This window comes from Mus musculus, chromosome 3, assembly GCF_000001635.26.
Source record: "Mus musculus strain C57BL/6J chromosome 3, GRCm38.p6 C57BL/6J".
NCBI lineage: Eukaryota > Metazoa > Chordata > Mammalia > Rodentia > Muridae > Mus > Mus musculus.
Window position 1 is genome coordinate 3,148,815 of NC_000069.6, and position 4,946 is coordinate 3,153,760.

The following is a 4,946-nucleotide window of genomic DNA, read 5'->3' on the forward strand; positions in this document are numbered from 1 at the left end:
TGGTATTCTGTGTGCAGTGTGATAGGTCTCCTTCCGGAGGCATGGGTAAGAACCAGATTCCTGGCACTCTGACAGAAAAGGACCTAGGAGAAGCCCTGAGGGTGGGTGTGGATAGGACATTGGCAGTGCCTCCTTTGGCTCAGTTCCGTACCCCTGGCTTTGTTGGAACCCTGATTAGGATCCCAAATTTAACCCTACTGACCCACATTTTGAGCTCTAGCTGGAGTCCATTGAGGGACTTGTTTGCCCCTATGGCCACCCTAAGCCAGCTCGTAGACCCTGTGTGTGCCACCTGGACTCAGACCTGAGAGACTATGTCTGTATGGACCCAGGTTGGACAATGCTACTCCAGGGCCAGCCTTGGCTGTGCCTGTCTGCATTGCATTTCTATGATGTGCAAACGGAGCAAGTGGTAGCCAAGATCTGGCTATGGGGAAGCTTACCAGTGCTTAGGGGGCAGGTACTAGAGGTTCCACTTTCGGGTGGGAATAGGAGAAGGAGAAAGAGCAGGCAGTTCAGCCTTAATGTGTGTAGCTCAGTATCCTGTGTGTGTGTTTGCTGTGCGGACGTGTAACTTCTTGTTTTAGGAGCTACCCTCAAGCTGAAATGGATTTATTTACTTTACCACTTCAATACATTCAGGTCACAATTAGTAAACTTCTAAGCTAGAGATCAATTGCCCAGCTAGCTCAGTCTGTAGAGCATGAGACTCTTAATCTCAGGGTCGTGAGTTCGAGCCCCACGTTGGGTGAGATGCTATTTTAGTTGGGTCTCAACTGGAGACAAAGCTGACACTTCCCCATACTGCTCCATTGTTGGGGTTCTGCATTCGGTATCTCTGACATTAGGTCAGAATTGGAGGCAGAGCAGTTTCTAGGTCTTTTGCTCTGCCTGAAGCAGCACTGGGGATACTAGATTACAGTAAGTGGAAGTGTTACAGAGTCTACTCTATTTTTGACATTCTGGATAAAGTGGGGCAGTGGGTAGTCTTTCATCTCCCTTTTTAGATAGATCTGAAATTCAATTCTTTCTGTGTTTACTGAATTCAACCACAGGACTCCACTATATCCCTCTTAGAAAGAGTAGCTGGAGCTTTTCTTTTAAGGCTTGCTGGTCTATGGTGTATGATTCCTGCTTAGGGTCTGAGAGGTTAAAATCTTGGATTAGTCCTTTTGCCAATCAAACCGTGAGAATTAGAAGTTGACCTTGGCTGCTTAGAAGGTAAGACTAAACAAATGAAAATGGAAATCCATATATACCCAAAGTGGGTTTTTTTGTTGGTTTCTTTGGACCTTATTTTCTGTTTGAGGCAGGGTCTTGCTTCTTTAGCTCAGGCTGGTCCTGTCAAAGTCAAGGATATCTCTGTTTCTGATCTTCATGCCTTTACTTCTTGTGTGCTGGAAATATAGGCATGTGTATTAATCTGGTGTTCAGGTTGGAACCCAGATTTAGGCAAGCAATTAGCTGAGCTACAGCATCAGCTCATAACTCAAAATGTCCATCAAGAATGGCTAGCATTTTTCAAACTAACCTGATGGATACAAATAATGGAAAATGTTGGAATTTAAAAAATAAATCAATCCAGCTGCCCTGGCAAAGCAGGGAACCCTGGAGCAGGTGTCTGGGATGCACCAGCTTCTAGTCAGCTTTTTAGTGTGTTTGAGATACCCTGAGCTACATGAGAAGAAACACAATTAGATAATTGAATCTGTTGAGGTTAGTTCTGTGCCTGATTATCTGGTTAATTTATGAGAAGGAACCATGAGATGATGAGGAGAAGGTATATTCTTTTTTTAGGGTGAAATATGCTGCAGATATCTGTTAAATCCATTTGTTCCATAACTTCTCACTTGGTCCTGCTATTTTTATGTGATTTTTATGTTTGTGTGGCTATCTTCTTTTGGGTTTGTTGAAAGAAGATTAATTTCTTGCTTTTTCTAGTGTATAGTTTCCTTCCTTGTGTTGGCAGTTCCCATCTATTATCCTTTGTTGGGCATGATTTGTAGAAACACATTGTTTAAATTTGGTTTTGTCATGGAATTTCTTGGTTTTTTCCATCTATGTTAATTGAGAGTTTTGCTGGGCTGGCATTTGTGTTCTCTGAGGTTATATAAGACATCATGTCTTAATCAGGGTTTCTATACCTGCACAAACATAATGACCACGAAGTAGTTTGGGAGGAAAGGGTTTATTCGGCTTACACTTCCACATTGCTGTATATCAGTGAAGGAAGTCAGGACTGTAACTCAAACAGGTCAGAAAGCAGGAGCTGATGCAGAGGCCATGGAGAAATGTTCTTTACTAGCTTGCATCCCCTGGCTTGCTCAGCCTGCTCTCCATGACTACCTGCCTAGAGATATTCCCACCCAGCGGATGCCTTTCCCACTTGATCACTTATTAGAGAAAATGCCTTTCAGATGGATCTTGTGGAGGCATCTCCCCAACTCAAACTCCTTTCTCTGTGATAACACCAGCCTGTGTCTAGTTGACACCCTAAGCCATCCAGGACATATCCCAAGGATCTTCTAGCTTTCATAGTCTCTGGTGAGATGTCTGATGTAATTCTGATAGGTCTGCCTTTATATGTTCCTTGACCTTTTTCCCTTACGGTTTTCAATATTCTTTGTTTTATACATTTGATGACAGGAAGGATTTCTTTTCTGGTCCAATCTATTTGTAGTTCTGTAGGCTTCTTATATGTTTATGGGCATCTCTTTCTTTAGGTTAGGGAAGTTTTCTTCTATAATTTGGTTGAAGATATTTTCTGGCCCTTTCAGTTGGGACTCTTCACTCTGTTTTATAACTTTTATCCTTAGTTTTGGTCTTCTCATTGTGTCCAGTATTTCCTGGATGTTTTGGGTTAGGAGTTTTTTGCATTTTGCATTTTCTCTCACTTTTGTGTCAATGTTTTATATGGTATATTTAGGACCTGGGATTCTATCTTCTATCTTGTATTCTGTTGGTGATGCTTGCATCTATGACTCTTGATTTCTTTCCTAGGTTTTCTATCTTCAGGGTTGTCTCCCTTTGTGATTTCTTTGTTGTTTCTATTTACATTTTTAAATCCTGGATAGTTTTGATCAATTCCTTCACCTGATGGATTATTTTTTCATGTAATTCCTTAAGGGATTTTTGTGTTTCCTCTTTAATGGCTTCTACCTGATGGGTTGGTGTATTCAGGGTTTGCTGTGTTGGTATTACTGGCTTCTGATGATGCCAAGTAGCCTTAGTCTCCTTTGCTAATGTTCTTGTATCTGCCTCTTGATATCTTGTTATCTCTTATGTTAGCTAGTCTTGCTGTCTCTGACTCTGGATTCTCCATCCTGTAAGCTCGTTCCCAGTGGGATTTGGATATGGGGATATGTGGCACAGGTTCATCTTCTGGTGAAGATGGAAGCCAAAAAGATCCTGTCCCAGGCTGCTCCTCAGTTCCTGTGTCTTGAGGGCTCCGGGTTGGTTCTTCAGAGCAGAAGTGGTGGTCTTTTCTGTGGTCAAAGGTATCAAACTACTGGGAGACCAATTCTCTCCCGTTAGAATTTGTGTATAGAAAGCTGAGACCGTGGTTCAACTCTGGGTGCAGATGTAAACCAGAAGGATTCTGTACCCTGCTGATCCTTGGTTGTTGTGTCCTGATGTCTATGGGCGGGTCCCTCTTGGACCAGGAATTTGAGTAGAAGTGGTGGTCTCACCTGTGCTCACAGGTATGTCAGCACTCTTAGAGGACCAGCTCTCTTTGGTGGAATTTGGGTATAGAGAGATGAAGTACAGGTTCAGCTCTGGGTGCGGATAGAGTCAAGAAGAATCCTGTCTCAGGCTGCTCCTTGATTCCTGTGTGCTTCTTCTCTTTCATCTCTCTTTACTCTACCTTTCTCTGCCCTCATCTGCTTCTCCTCTACACTCTCAATGCTTTGGAGTTTGCTTTTAATATCTGGTGCTGCCTGGTTGATAAAAGATAGAGCTACTGCTGCTTTCACTTCTGGTGATTCTGGTACCATGTCAGAATGTTTCTACCCAAGCAGATGGGGGCCACGAAACTGTAAGCTGTAATTTTCAAAACTAGAGCCAAAATAAGCCCTCCCAAGATATTCTAGTTTAATAATCTCAGGGTTAAAAAGAGCTCCTATATCCTCATCTGACACCCACTAGTGGATAAGTTTGGTCCAGCCTATCTCCAAAAATAGTTTCTTAAAATGAATATTAAACAACTAACCCACAAAACTAAGTTTAAATATCCAGAAGGAAATAGTCATGAATAGCAAAGATATTATTTGAAAACAGTACAAATCAAGTATTACTCATCCAGAATAGAAACAGCACCTCCTGTCTGACTTGGCAATTTCAAGTACATTCTCATATACTACTGAATTCAGGGCCCTGGATGATGATGTCACAACCCTGAATTTCCTCGACACTTCGTTTCTATGACTTTTTCTGGAGAGAAGTGTCCTGGCCTATCCAGTACAAAAATCAAACAATTCTCTGAATAGGGAGTAAGGCTTATTATAGAAAAGATAGAAAAATATGCAAGCAACAGATAATGGAAGGTCTGCAAGTCATTACCACAGCAGCAGTAAGTTTATTTCTCATGACATTTTTATACTACAGTTTGGTGAAAAGCAAAGCCACAGGCTAAAAGAAACAGATTTTGAAATCACATATCTGTTCCCATGCAAAACCCTCCCTGTTCCTTCCACCAAGGACAATAGAATCATTAGCCCCTTGCCTGACTTGAGCCTCATATATACTTCCTCTTATTGTTCAATGCCTCAGATGGCCTGGAAATCTGCCAAAAGACTCTAACTTACCTGACTGTGCCTGGCAGGCAGACTTTTCTCTCTCTTTCCCCTGACCCCTATGATTAAGAAAAGTGGCAAATGGCTCCTGACAGAGAAATCAATGTATTGATTTGAAATTGGACTTTAGCAATGGAAGGAATGATCCTATCC

At 42.0% G+C, this 4,946-nt stretch overlaps 1 non-coding gene across 1 annotated transcript; it reads left to right on the forward strand.

Moving 5' to 3' along the window:
- Positions 1–678: 678 nt before the first annotated feature.
- n-TKctt9 lies at positions 679–751 on the forward strand. The gene has a single exon. It is a non-coding gene; the product is annotated as a tRNA-Lys (tRNA).
- Positions 752–4,946: the final 4,195 nt, after the last annotated feature.